The sequence below is a fragment of the Rattus rattus genome, chromosome 7 (assembly GCF_011064425.1).
Source record: "Rattus rattus isolate New Zealand chromosome 7, Rrattus_CSIRO_v1, whole genome shotgun sequence".
In the NCBI taxonomy this organism is placed as follows: domain Eukaryota; kingdom Metazoa; phylum Chordata; class Mammalia; order Rodentia; family Muridae; genus Rattus; species Rattus rattus.
Genome location: NC_046160.1, coordinates 70,131,768 through 70,147,256, shown reverse-complemented (window position 1 = coordinate 70,147,256; position 15,489 = coordinate 70,131,768). Strand labels below are relative to the sequence as shown.

Below are 15,489 nucleotides of genomic sequence, written 5' to 3'. Positions count from 1 at the left end.
GTGAGTTTGGCTCTCTGTTCATGACTGAGTAGGCAAGTTTCTTCCCCTCGGTGAGAAAGCCTGTCCAGCCTGGGACCCATCCGCACCTTCCTGACATGACATGCAGCTCTATTCTGTGGAGGGCACGCCTTATCCTGTGTGTGGCAATGGATGTTGATTCAGTCATTCCACCCCTGGTGTGACTCTCACAGAGATCAACAGTAACCTTTGGGCTATAAAAGAATTTACTCTTGCACATAAACCAGAAATTCCAGAAGAAGCTACTGGCCACTTGAGTATCAAAAGATAGAAGGGAGCATAGTAAGAAAGCTTAGCTTACTAATCACTAGTTCCATCACCAGCATTGTGTGCGTGCGCACTCGCGTGTGTGTGTGTGTGTGTGTGTGTGTGTGTGTGTGTGCGCTCGCGTGCGCGTGTACATGTGTGTGTGCGTGTGTGCATGTGCATGCATGCGTGCCTGTGTATGTGTATGTGTGTGTGTACGTGTGCGTGCATACCTGTCTGTGTATGTGTATGTGTGTCTGTGTATGCATGTATGCCTGTGTGCCTGTGTGTGTGTGTGTGTGTGTGTGTGTGTGTGTGTGTGTGTGTGTATAAGTTTTGGCTAGAAAGAAACTAGAAACCAACTGCGAGTTGGTTATCTATTTTTTTAAGTGGAAACTTTGTACCAGGAAGTACCAGAAGCCCACAAAAAAAAAAGAAAATGACTCAGCTAGGGCTAGAGAGATGACTCTGCAAATAAGAACATTTACTGTGCTTACAGAGAACCTGAGGTCATTTCCCAGAAGCTACATTCCAGCTCACAACTGCCTGTAACTCCAGCTCCAGAGAATCCAACATCCACTCTGGCCTCTCGAGGCTCGGCATTTATGTCCACACAAATGAACACACACATATACATGTGATTGGTTTTTAAAAAAACTTAAGAAAATGACTAGGTAGCTATTTTAAGAACTAATATAAAAGATGTCTAAAATATTAAGATCAGAAATGAGGCAGTTAGAAGGGCATGTAGTCTGAGCCTATAATCTCTTTAGTTCTGTATGTTAATGTGTTTGATCCATACAGAAGGTTTGTAATCTCAAGGAAAGCATGGTACTTAGGACAGCCACAGCAATTGTGAGCGCTCAGAAACGCTGAAACACTTTATGGTTGCTATGGCGTGTGCCGCCGGCTGAAGGTAGGGCTTGAAAGAAAAATGAGCTTGCCCTTAAATGTCTTCGGATGCTTTCTGTAATTATTCTAACAGCTTGTTTTGTATTGTACTATGTGGAAATATTGGTCAATGACTAAGGAAGCAGGGGACACTATTTCTTTTTCACAGGATGCTTTAGGACCTTGTAGGTGGTCATAGGAAGAGAAAGTTAGACCATTTCTAACTTTATTATTTTCTTTTGCTTGAATTTTATTTTCAGTGTGGTTTTTATGGTTAAACATTTGGCAATATTTAGGTTTGGTTTTTAGGAAATGCGTCAGGTTAATGAGTTTGCCTAGCATATTTTTCACTTGTTTGTCCTAACACCTCACCTCAGCCACGAGATCAGAAATGGCCCAAGCTTCAAACTGAAGCATCTCCTTGAGAAGATAAGAGAGCCAAGAGAAATGAGCAGGCAGCGATGAATCAACAAAGGCTGCCCACATAGTGTAAAAAAGAAAAAGAAAAAAGAACAGAAAAAAAAAGCTTTTTCTGCGTCCTTGAGCACAGCTGGAGTGTGCGCCTCTCTCACAGATGCGAAGGCGAGCTCTGGTCTTACTAAGGATTACAGACTCCAAATCCTCTGGGGAGCCTTGCGAACCACGTAATGTTTCTCGCTTTGCATCTTCAATTATGCATCTTTGATTTAGTTGATCGATGTGAAGCAGCGCGCCCAGCCAAGCAATCCCCTGGTGGCTGCACATGTGAGGAGGGAGGCTGCAAAGCCCTGTCTTCCAGCTCCATCTGGCACGAGCTCCCAATCACTCAGAACATCGCATCGCTATCCACCTTCTCTCAGCGTGCTCTTCCCTCCTCCGCCCAGGCCCTGGCATGGATTGGATGAACACACCCGCTTATACTCAAGCCCACCCTCCCCTTGGAGAGCCTCCCAAAGCAAATGGGAATGGTGTGCTGATCAGAGGGACCACCTCTTTTATTAAAGGATGGCACTGCCCCAGCATTCCATCAAGCGTTTCAGGGTAGAAATTAGGCCAAACTCTGGCTCTTCACCAGGACATGGCTGCCAGGATCATATAGAGAAACATCTGGCGGGACAGTTTGAAGTGCTTGGCTTGGCCACGAAGGAAATCCACTTTCAACCCTGTGTTCCAGGCTCCCATTTGCCTTCCGGGTTGAAGATGCCAGGCTTGCTACAGAGAATTTCATTTGCCTTCTAGGGGGAGAGGCGAAGCTCTGGGGCCTTGACTGATGTGTTAGTTACTTGTATGACTGAATACCTGCCCGGGAACAACTTAGGGGAAGAGTTTATTTTGGTTCATGGTTTGAAGGTGCGTTATACCATGGTAGGGAAGTGTCCAGCAGCAATGTGAAGCAGCTTCCTCACGTCTGAGAGGATCAGGAATCAGGGATGGGACAGAACGTGAGACTGGGTGTAAACCTCCAAACCTCCAACCTCGTGACCTGCTTCCTCTAGCTAGGTGGGTAACGGTTCCCAAGCATCAGCACCAGCTGAAGACCAAGTGTGCAAACAACGCCTGCACCTGTGCGAGACATTTCACACACATGATAACACCCGATAGGGTCAGAGGTGGCGCTCAGCATGGCTGTGTTGCCATGCGTCAGCCACAGGGCGCTGTCAGGGATGAAGGAGGAAACCATGTGACGTGTGCTCCCGTGAGGCTCCCATAATTGTCTGGGTACGCACTGCTCACTTTGAGGAAAGCACTGAGTTTTCAATATTGGCAGTGACTAGATTCTTCTTGGAAGAAGTTATGATTTCTTCCATAAACAGGGAATCTTTGTGCTTGCGGTTTCTAGACATTTTTCTAAAATGTTGTCAGGTAGCAAATTTACCCCAGTTCTTTGTTAGGAGGGAATTGATTTGGAACACGGTTTTTAAAGGACCCAGACTAAACGACTTCCTCTGGTTTACGTTCCTTATAACTTCTACTTTTGGTGTCATTTTTAAAATTGTATTAGCATATACTTACAAAAATTTGCCATTTTATGTATTTTACGTGTATATTTCATTGATATTAAAGGCATGCACATTTTATGTATTTTACGTGTATATTTCATTGATATTAAAGGCATGCACATTTTATGTATTTTACGTGTATATTTCATTGATATTAAAGGCATGCACATTTTTGTGCAACCACACACCTTTGTCCAGGACACTTCTACCTTCCCAAAATGAAACTCTGAACCCAAGCCTCCCACTCCCCAGGCCCTGGCAACTGACATTTCCATCTCTTAGACTTTGGTTACTCTAGGTATCTCATATACAGAGAAATACACAACATTTGTTGTTTAATATATAGCTTATTCCACATAGCATAGCGCCTTCAAATTCATCACTGTGTAGTGTGCCTCAGAACTGCCTCTTTTCAGAGCTGAATAATTCTCGTGTGTGTATATGCTATAGTTCTGTCTCCTTTTCACCTCTGGTTTATTAGGAACAGTGCTTTTATTAGCATGAAAGTTCTCTGTCCCATAACAATATTTTGATCAGTGACAGATAGGCCACATGTACGACTGCAGTCTCATGAGGTTACAGTGAAGCTGAGGTATTCTTACAGTACCTGAAGCTGCTGTGTCCACTGTAAAGTCACAGAACAATGTGTTACCTGTGCCTCTGTGTTGTTTGTCTAAACACACCTCATAAGAGTAGAGCACATAGCGGCTGGAGACACAACTCCATAGTTAAAACTGCGTACGAGTCTTGCACAAAACCGAGGTTTGATTCTAGCACCGCCACCTCAGGCATCTCACGCCCATCTGCTATGCCAGTTCCAGGAAGATCCAATGCCTCTAGTCTCTGCAGACATCTGCACTTATACACACACACACACACACACACACACACACACACACACATGCTTAATTGAAAATAAATACATCTTTTAAAAATGTATAACACATGGGATTATGTAAATATATATTCAATGATTTAAAAACAGTGACTGCATCACTTGTTTTCAAGTTGCATGTGACTACACTACATTTTGTCGTTATTTTAGAGTGTACTATTTTTAAGAGGTTATTGTAAACCAGTGACCTCGTACATCTTTACTTACTTCAAGAATGTCCCAGTTACATCAAAAGGCCACATAAGGAACTGACCTAGACTACCCAGCTTTGTTCAACCCCGCTATGGTGCTTGCCTGGCCCCCTCAATAGGTCATAGACTCTTTAACAGTAAAGAATGAGTCTGCCTTGTTCACATCTTAAACCTAATCTATAAAGCCCTACCTGTCACGTGGCAGATACCCAACTATTTGTTAATGAAGGAATAAATTTATTGACTCCGAAAAATTCAAGCTTCAAATTCAGACTCCAAGTCAACCATCAGGCAATAGTCAAGTTTGGTCTGAGAAAACTAAATGACATCTGTCTTCCAGTCATCTATAGAAAATACACCTGACTTCCTTGTCTCACAAACAAAATTACCTAGATTAATAGTATGTTGCGACCAGTTCTTTCTAGCGTCTGGACTTGACAGTTAATAAAACTGAAGTGCGTTTGCTACTTGAACGATAAAATTAGGTGTAGTATTGATACCCACTCTGTACTAGGCACTCAATAAACACTGGAGAGAGTTGACAAATAGGACTGAAATCTCCATAGAGGATACCGATCGTGTGTAGGAGGTGTCGGGGTCAAGACAGAGGGTGATAGACAAAGACTATGGTGGGAAATGAAGAAATCAACATCAGTGGGAAACTCACAGTCTTCACTTTTCAGCTCAGCCATCAATTTACAAACTAAATCTGTTGCCACACCCCCTTCCCAGTATTGACGTGCTGTCTCAGACACCGTCAGAGCACCAGGAGAAGCATGACCCCTTGTAGGTTTATTCCGAATAGCATGGGTGAGGTTTCCCTACATTCCTCACCTCATACAGCCACAGGTTCAGTCCTGCTGGCTATGGAGCAGTTTGACTCCCTGCTGTGTATGCTGTGAGACGCACTGGACTCTTAGCAGGATGAAGGAAAGTGGTCTCATTTAAAATCTGGCCTGCGTTGTTTAAATAGAGAACTTGCTTCATACCAACCGAGATTCCTCTCGGTCTTAATAGACAGTGGTGGAACGAAACATTAATCTCTTTTGAAAAGTTGTAGGCAAGATAATAACCTGGGATTGGTATGCCTCAGTGTTGTTCTTAAAGAAACAGAAAAGGAAACCCAGAGGTAGGCCTCAGATCAGCAAAGCCCCCAGCCAGCCAGTCTTTGGAGATTGCATTATTGCTACGTATTCGGTGAAGGTAGCTGGCAGCATTCCCATAGCAGTCTTGGAGGCCAGAAAAGGCACAAGCACAGAGCAGACCAGCAATCAGAAGTCAGCTTTCCACAAGTATCACCACTCCCTCAAGGAAGGCAGGGATGGAGAGTCTCTGAGGACAAAACAGATCCTTTGACTTCATTCCTGCAGATACACCTGGGTAAGACCAGCCCAGTTGTATTTATGCTTTTGAATAGATAGTTCATGGGTCCTTACACCAGAATTAAAGGTAGTATCGCCAAGTCCCTCTCAAATGTACCAATTCAGAATCTCAAGAGGTTAAGCACAGTAATATATATGTTTTTAAAGACGAAAAGTTTCCCTCAAAAGTCTCTTCCCTGAAAGTTTCACTGGCTGATAGTCACACATTCATATCCCATACATTATCAGCCAGGAAAATGTCCAAGGATTATGTCAAACACACCAAGGACAGAGAGTGTCCCCTTTACTGAGCACATATGAATGCTGGAATTTGTCACATTCCATGCGACATGGGGACAGTCGCTCGCATGTAGTTTTGTATTCCTTGGTTGCCTCTTCAAGTCTACTTTTATGTATTACATCAAATGTCAAAAACTGGTTTTCCTCATTAATAAGCATTTTTCAACATCTCTAAGGCACCAGAGAAGCCAGAGAGAATTGACATTTGGGAAGAACATGAAAGCGATTAATTTTAGGATAATTTAAAAAGTCACCTGTATCTTTTTGCTCACATACCTCAACATAAATCACTGGAATATAAGCCTTGCTGGTGTGTTTGCTTATGACAGATAATTGTTAAGTAGCCCTTATATGTAGTGTAGAACTGAAATAACCAGATAGCCCAGGCTATCCTCAACTTCCTAACCGCTGGAGGTGTAGACAGGGGCCATCATGACTGACAGGTGTAATGCATCCAACCTTTTATTCAACAAATAGTTGCTGAGTAGCTAAGATGCATCCAGATGTTGCATTGGGCCCCGGGGAGATATCATCAAGTAACACAGACAAAAAGCCCTGCTCTGTCCTCATGGAGCTGACATCCTTAAGGGTGTGACAGAGAATCAATCAGTCAGACAAAGTAGATAGAGTTACTAGAATTTTGATAGAGGGAAGTTGAGACCAAGTCTCCCTGAAAAAGAGAACACGTGTGCAAAGAGGGAATAAAACAAGCAGTGAGCCATGAAGACATGTAAGGGCAAGGACCCAGACAAGAGGAAGCATGTGAACAGACAGTGCAGTGTATGTGCCTGACCCAAGCAACAGGAAGGACATAAACGAGGCTGGAGGAGAGTGAAGACAGCGCAGACAACTGTGGGTTATAGAGAAGGTGGGGCACAGGACAGGCTAGGAGAGAGAACTTAGGCTTTAGTTTGAAGAGGGGAGGAGAACAGTGGAGGACTGAAACACGAGAGCCACCTGAGCCTTTTTCTTTTCATTGTGATAACGTCATTGAGGAACTCTCTTGACAACAGGCCTGTTCCACTCCTTCAGGTACAGCCATGACTTGTGTGAAGATCTGATACTCTCGTCCGGGTGAGGTATGCTCATGACTTGGACTAGGGCAATAGTGATGAGCAAAAGAAGAATGTGCCTGAGTAACTGAGCAAAGGAGGAGTTTCTGTTAACTGGTCTGGAGACTACTGTGGGTGAAACAAGTGTGTGGAGAAAGACCTGTGACTTGCTTTAAACATGCTAGTTACGCAGCAACCATTAGCTAGTCAAGTAGATGGGTAGCTGAGAGCATGTGAGTGACACTTGCCTGAACGTGAGTGGTGATTAAGATCAAAGGACTGGGTGGGAGTGATCTGGCATTGTTTATGAAGGGTTTAAGAACTAACTACTCAATTTATCCAACTAGTGGTTTTCTAGCATACTAAAAGAATTAGGCAACGAAGTAGTTAAACTCCATACAACACAATAATAAAGTATGAATTAATCACTTTGTCAAAGTAATATGGAAGAATGCATACTCAGAAGTCCACGGAGTGTGTGCACGTGAACTTTAGCTTATTAAATTCACAAGACTCAGGGACTACCCATTTATGTTGTTTCAGTCAGCAGGTAAGAACCCAAGCCATTAACAACTGGCACCGGGGCCTATCGAAGACAGCAGGAACCAACTCCCTGACTCAGCTTCTCCTCCAATCAAAACCCAAGCATCTTAGCTCCTCCTGGAAACTAACCAGAGCTTGATCAGATACCTATAGCCTACCTAGTATGAACAAGGGAGGGGCCACCAGAAGGAAGAGGTATAGTGAGTCCCCCAAAGAAGTGTTCAAAGAGGCAAGTAGGACTGTGCTCTTGTCCCCATGCCACCATTTCTTAGCTGTTTTAACGTTTTAGTTTGTCTTCTCCTAAAGTGGAGATGCTGCCATCTATTTTATGTAAGCCTTGAATGAAATAATTGTGAAGTATTTTTACAATTTCTCCTTTGATTTCTAACTTTGTCCTCAATAATCTTAACTACAATAAAAGTACAGGGAATCCCAATACTTCTCTTTGCAAACTATTAGTAAATTAAAAGACGACTAAATAAGACTATTACTTGTAACTTTAAAAAGTTCCTAGTCGAATGAATGTAGTGATAATTGTTGAGTTCTCTTTAACTCTGAGACCACCAGGGGCATCTCAAGAAATTAATTTTTGAGGAGAGTATAACAGTAGACTATAAAGTGTCTGTGAATTTCCAAATATGACCAGTTCTTTGGAAGCAGAGAATGCTGTGTTCTTGGTATGCACACCTTAGAATTCCAATGCGTATCCCCTGCAAACAGCAGAATTCTGCATTGGGCGTGCATCCCTTGGACTAGGTCACATACTTGGGGTAAGGTTCCAATTGTGAAGGACATCTGTAAATCCTGGGTCTTTCTTCCTCAGCTGCAGACAAATATGACCCTGCAGCTACACCAGGCTACTAAATCAAACAACTGAGAACAGGCATAGAGGATGCCTCCATTTTAACAGTGATGTTTGAGAATTAGTTTGTTAACCTTGTTGTGTCAATTATTTTTCCCGTGGTGGATAAACAGCTAATGTGTAATTGAGCCAAGTTGATGGCTAAATTATGTAGCTTCATAGCCCCAAATCACATTGCCTTTATTGACAAGTAACTTTAAATTACTAGTAATAAATAGCTAGAAGGTTTATTGTTTCTTCAGTATGTTATAACTTGAACTAAATAGTGTAATTATTTAAATGTATAAAGTGTATCCCATTCAGTTAAAATTACACAAGTCACTCCGACTGTTGATATAGATCCAAGTGATATGTGTGGATCCGTCTCTCTGTAAATAGATATATATGTGCAAGTATGTGTCTAGTTTATATATGAATATACACATATACATGTATATGTATTTAATATTAAATACCACCCAAATGTTTCTACATTCTATATCTATAACATAATATTTAGGGTATCACATTCACCAAACAATGTAGGCAAGTACAGTAACAAGGGTGATTTTTTTTTCTGCCATGTCAGACAAGTTTTCATAAAGGTGTCAGTTAGTATAGAACAATGGGACTACTGTGTTAACATGTGACCCTAGAAATAGGTCATTAGCCTAGCACTTAGCACAAAACATATTTATGAATGGATTGATGAATGATAGTTATTTCATGAATGGAAAGGGGAGAAATTAAAGACAGAGGACAAAATGTGGATGAGAACACGTTTTCTGACCACAGCAAGGAATTCTCTCTGTGGACTTACTTATCAGTGGGCTGTCAGGAAGCTGGCTGGTGAAGGATGTTCCAAAGAGAAGTGTGTTCTTTATGAGCAAGGTAATTTACTGTCACCAACAAGTAATATATGTATTGTGTAGTTGGTTATAAGTAAGTCATCTACAGAGTAATGGGGCAGTTAACACCGGCACTTAACCAATATTATTTACCACTTTGGTTGCTTCCCAATGCTATTTTCACCTTTTCTGTCCTTACCATTTTCCTTCAGGGCTCTAGACATGAATGCTTTCTTCCTTGGCCTGAACTAAGCAGTATGCTTAGTGAGTAGAGCTCTCTGTCAGCTTCCCAGGGAATGGAGCCACAGACCCACCTCCTAAATTATACAGACAGCCAAACGTACCTTATTGTGCTTTAGAAACGAGAAGCTATTTTTTATTTTAGGTGCATTAGCAAAGTTTAATCATTGCCATAAATTCATACTGAAGATTCAGCTTTCAATGTGTATTCATAAAAACTTTAAAAGAATTCTTCTATATCACCTAAATGAAATTGATATGGTTTAAATAAAAAGACATACCAAAGGACCATAACCAGAAACTTTATTCAATTAATTCCCAGTAATGAATTAATAAAAATATTGTCTATGAGACCCGCCACTGAACAATGTGCAGAATGAGAGGCTTTGGAGCACATTGTCTTAAGTGGGGTCCATTCACCAAAGCCTCCTCAAGGCTCAGGGCTCTATTCAGGAGAGGAGGCAAAAGTAGTGTCAGAACCAGAGGTGGTGAATGAATCTAAGGAAAAGGTGTCTTCCAGACATAACGAGATTGGTGCACACATGAACTCACAGAGACTGTGGCAGCACACAAAAGGCCTGCACAGGCTCCAGCCAGCCAGATCCCAGCACTAAGAAGGGGAAGTGGATGCAAGCTCCCATCCCTACTCGAAAGCTACCTGCGATTGACGCCTGCCAGCAAAGGAAAACTCTGTTTTCTCCAACGGAGTCCCTCTGGGTACAGTAACCACACTTTCTGGGAAGGCCCATGCCCAGAACTCAATTGCGTTTTTGTCTCATTTTGCTTTATTTGAGTGGTGTTGTTGTCTCATTTTGCTTCTTTATTTTGACTTTTTGGTTGATTTTTAATGTGTGTCTATTTGTTCATTGTTCTTTTTTTTCTGTTTCTTTTTTTTCTTTCTTTTGAGAGAGAGAGAGAGAGAGAGAGAGAGAGAGAGAGAGAGAGAGAGAGAGAACACATAAACTCAGGAAATAAGTAGGCAGAGAGGATCTGAGAGGAATTAAGGGAGGGGAAAACATGATCAAAATATATTGTATAAAATTATTTTTCATTTAAAAATTTGTCTGTGTCTGAAGACCTAATGTGAATTGAATAAGGAAAACTTTTCTTAATTTTTTGGGGGGTAGAACTAAAAGTTTTATTACATTGGTTTTTATTGAAGTTGGTTTGTTGTTTGGTTGGTTGGTTGGTTGGTTGTTATTGTTTTGCTTTTTTAAGTAAAGAATCCACTTCATTTAAGGGTTCTAAACTCTTCTCTGAAAAATATACCATTTTCCCACTCTATTGGCTACATGAAAATGAACCCAATTACCCCTGAATTTATTTTTTAGTTTCAAATCACAGATTGTATGTCATTCAAATAACACTTCTGTAAAACCCCCTTCTTCCAACTGAAAGGGATCGCAACCCCATAGGAAGACCAACTACATAAATAATCTGGACCCCTGGCAGCTCTCAGAAACTGAGCCACCAACCAAAGAGCATTCATGGGCTGGCCCATGGCCCCCAGCACATATGTAGCAGAGGACTGCCTTGTCTGGTCTCAGTTGGAGAGGATGCACCTAATCCTGTGGAGACTTGATGCCACAGGGTGGGGGGATATAGGTGGGGAATATCCTCTCAGAGGCAAAAGAGAAGGGAGATAAGGGAGAAACTCTTTGAGTGGGGCCAGGGAGGGGGCAACATTTGGGATATAAATAAAATATTTAATTAATCCTAAATAAATAAACAAACAAACACTCCTCCTTATTTCCATCCGGTGAACTACTGAGGCTTGTGGAGTGCAAACAATGTCAGATAACACCCTAATGTTTCACATCAACTGTGCCCTGAGATACCCTACCCATCCAGGATTGGAAGCCATGTGCTCATAGCCCAGGCCTTGGCGAAGGCCTCACTGTGACAGTCACACAGCAGCTGCGTGTGGATAAGAAAGGCGGGTGTAGCAGTGTGCGCCTTCAGTCAGCTTTGTGTTAGGAGACTTTTAAAGGAGACCAACGTGGAGGGGAGAAGTGGGAAGAACACACCCAAACAGCACAGGATCCCTGTTTCCGTACAACTCAGAGAGAACGACTGATTTGGGTTGGTCGTGTTGCCAAGAGGGATGACTCAGGCATTCAAACCAGAGCTGGAAATCAGGAGGATGCCTGAAGCCTGAAGGAAGAACGAATTGTCAAGATGTGATTGACTGTAAGGCTTCAAAATCAACTACACCAAAGATGAGCTTGGACAGGTGCCCAGAAGAGAACTGAATGGAGATGTTCATTTAGGCCCTGACGGTTGAAATAAAATAAAATGTAGTGATTGTACTCTGTTAGACATACAGATGTGTTAATGCTTTCCAATTTCCCCAACTGGGGATCTGGTGTCGCTCTCCCTGTCGCTCCTGTTTCATGCTTCACCAGTATTACTGCAGCTTCGGATGCTTGCCGGCTGCCAGGTTCTTGGCAAAGAAGTGGGCTCCAGGTGGAGGTACCCTTCTCATAGCTGCGTGCATTGCAGGTGGCTGGGGAATGGCGTTTCACCTTGGAGATGATTTCTGTATTTCTCTCTCTCTCTCTCTCTCTCTCTCTCTCTCTCTCTCTCTCTCTCTCTCTCTCTCTCTCTCTCTCTCTCTCTGTGTGTGTGTGTGTGTGTGTGTGTGTGAGAGAGAGAGAGAGAGAGAAAGAGAGAGAGAGAGAGAGGCTGGGCTCACATGTGTATTCCTGTTCTGCACATGCGTGCATCTTCAGTCATGCTCCACCTTGTTTGGTAGGTAGGAGTTCGAGGCAGTGTCTCGGGTAGCCCAGGCTGGCCTAGAACTCACTGTGATCCTCCTTCCTCCCTCCCCAGTGCTGCGATTGCAGGTTGTGTCTCCACACCCATTTCATGGAGCACTACAGATTAAAACCAGGTTCTTAGATAATAAGCAAGCACTCACGGGATTCACATCAAAGACATTATACAAGGCAGCACTCTACACACCCCTCCAGCCTCTTAGATTTTGAGACAGGGTCACTCACTGAGCTTGAACTCTGTCAGCTAGGCTGACTGTCCATTGAGTCCCAGGAATCTGCCTCTCCAGAGCTGGGATACAAGCTTTGTGTGCATTCTGGGGATCTGAACTCTGGCCTTCATGCTTGTGTCTCCCCAGCCCCAAGTTGGGAATATATTTTATCTGCTATTTCTTTGCTTAGTGGCTGCTTATCAGTTGAGTTTGATAATAAGCTTTCTGATGAGTGTGGTTTGCCTCTCTGTAAAAGTCAGTCTCAAGGAAGCTACACTGCTTTTCTTTCTCTTTAGGAACCACAAAGAAGGAAGTAAACGTCATTGCTGTTCCTAACACAAAGCCTACTGAAAGCAACTCAGAAATTCTCATAGCCTGATTGTAAGAGTCCAGATCTATAGAATAAATAACTTCCGATAAGTGGTTTTTACAAACTGTATTAAACATAACACTGAGACCAGCAAGGTGATGACTCAGGCGGGGAAAAGGGTGGTAGAGGAACGTGGGAGTTCCTTCCACTCCTTATTAGTTTCTCTACCTGAGTCAGATATGGAGAATGTTGAGCCCTGCCCCGTCTACTCACTCCTCACCACAGTCTAAAGTTTTCAGGAGCTAACTTCAAATAATTGGGATTTTTTTTCCATCTACCAAAGTGGAAACGGTGTTGTAAGATACTCAAAGTTTTATTAATCTCTATCTGGATACTTGATCTCTTGACGTCTAAAGTTCAGAGTTTAAAATAGGATAACCAGAGCCTGCCCCTCATAACGAGCAAAGGCAAAGTTGACACAAGCCAAAGAAGCCCACGTCTCCTCAGTTTGTGCAGTCTGTATCTTCCATTGGCTTTGATGACCTTCTAGCCACCCATATGTTAAATTGCATTGTACTTTAAAGCAAAGATAGGAAGAAAAGTGAGGTAAATTTGCTTCCTGCTCTTGGCACTAACATGCTTAAACTAAGCTACGTGGGAGCTGTGTCTTTGAGAAGAACACGTGCAGTGTAGTTTTTGATCTTCGTTTTATAGATGTACATAAGTACTACAAGGCCTGTTTTGATTGTACAATTGAAAACAAATGTGAGCCGAATTTGTAGCACTCTGGGTCTCACAGGTTTGTAAATAACAGCTATCGTTAAGCATGTGACATACTGGGCACCGTAAGCTAATGGCTTTGGAGACGTGGAATGCTCTCATGTTTATTATGACTTTGGTCTGCTAGTATTCCATCTTCCACTGTGGCCTCAGAATCTCTAGTAGGCAGTCATGCTGATAGGCTAATGCTATGATACGTCATGGGTTCTCAGAACAAAGCAGCCTAACCTATTTCTTTTGCAATGACTTTCAGTCACCTTTCTGCTAAGCGCTTTATTTACGGTCTTAGTTTGGGTTCTATTGCTGTACAGAGACACCATGACCAAGGCAACTCATACAAAAGAAAACTTTTAATTGGGCCTGGCTTACACATTCAGAGGTTTGGCCCATTGTCAACATTGCAGGAAGCATGGCAGCGTGCAGGCAGACATAGTGCTGCAGCTGAGAGTTCTATGTCTTGATCTGAAGACAGCCAAGAGACTGGAATTTCACACTAGGTGGAGCTTAAGCATGGATGATCTCAAAGCCTGCCCTCACAGCAGTATATGCCCTCCAACAAGACCACACCTACTCCTACAAGGCCACACCTACTGATAGTGTCACTTCTATGGGGCAAGCACTCAAACATGAATCTATGGGGGGGTCAACCCTACTCAAACTACCACACTTAGAAATTAGCAAGCATCTTTAATAAGAGGATTGCTTAAAAAATTATGGTTTCAAGCACTGGAGAGTTGTTAGCACACCAGTTAACTGTCCTGACTAATCTTCTAAAAGACCTGATTTGATTCTCTAATTTTTGCTCTGAAACAGCAAACCAAACTAATACAAACCAGGAGCTCATGAAATTGACAGTGTGGGTAGCCAAAGACATGGGTAAAAAATACCTTTCATGAAAGAAGTCATTCCTTTTTGAAGTTTTGGAATCTGTGCATCATATTTTACAAAAGGAAGCTTCAACCAACTATCAAACCAAGCCAGAGAGACAATATCAGCTTGGGACTTCCTCACACTCTCCTTCCCACACTCTTCCTATTGCTCCAAAGGACAATCCTAACAGTTTTTTTTTTTTTTTTTTAATTTCCTTAGAGGACATGGCATAGAAGGCCTGTAGAAGCCATGCTGGCTATTGGGACCTTAAGATATACTTTCTGGATCCAGAACTCTATGCTGTTAATAGTCAACCATAGTTCAATTGAATTAAGTAAAATTTTACTGCAGATGCTACAGGGTATCTCAGGGAATTAAAATAAGAGGTAAATATCTAAAAGCAGTCTGTATTTAACTAAGTTTAAAGAAACCCTTATTGCAGACTCACATACACAGCACCATCATTCTCTTCCCTTTCTTGCTTCCAGTGTTGCTGAATAGGGAAACTTGAATTAGCAAGCCCATCCATTGGCAAATCTCACCTTTGGTATCCATGCAAGGGTAATCCAGGCTATTTGACCTCCTCTTCCTCTTCCTCCTCCCACCCCCTCCCTTCCCCCTCTAACTCCTCCTCCCCTCCTCTTCCTCTTCTTCCTCCTCCTCCTTCCCTTTCTCCTTTTTCTTTTTTTTGCTACAGCAGATCGGCTTCCTCCAAATAACAGAACCATGACTGCTGTTGATTTGCTGGTTTTATGTTTTAGAGCTTTAACCACGCCAAGCAAGATGGCTGTTCATTACTAAGTCCTGAAGAAAAACTCAAATAGAACTAGTTTGCATTGTATTAAGGAATTAGAAAATGCTTTGGGTACATTTGAACAAGGTGTCCAATCAATTCCTGCCTTCCAGCTGTCTCATACTGTGTTAATAAGTTGGTTCCAGTGATTTAAATAGACTGGGCGGGGTAGTTCTGCACAGAAGCAGTGCTGGCATGACCACTAGTACATGGCTACTGTTGCACAGATAGTCCATGCAAAAAATGCAGGAAAGTGGATGATTCTAGAGTCCCATTTACCAGCTAAAACTGCCTAGAATCTATTAGAACATTCAGTTAAAACTATGCATTGCATAAAGTTCAGGA

At 42.4% G+C, this 15,489-nt stretch overlaps 1 protein-coding gene across 1 annotated transcript in view; it reads left to right on the top strand.

Annotated features, from left to right (window-relative positions):
• Positions 1–15,489, top strand: part of Slc25a21 (solute carrier family 25 member 21) — a 474,469-nt gene that overhangs the window by 404,775 nt on the left and 54,205 nt on the right. The window lies entirely within an intron of this gene.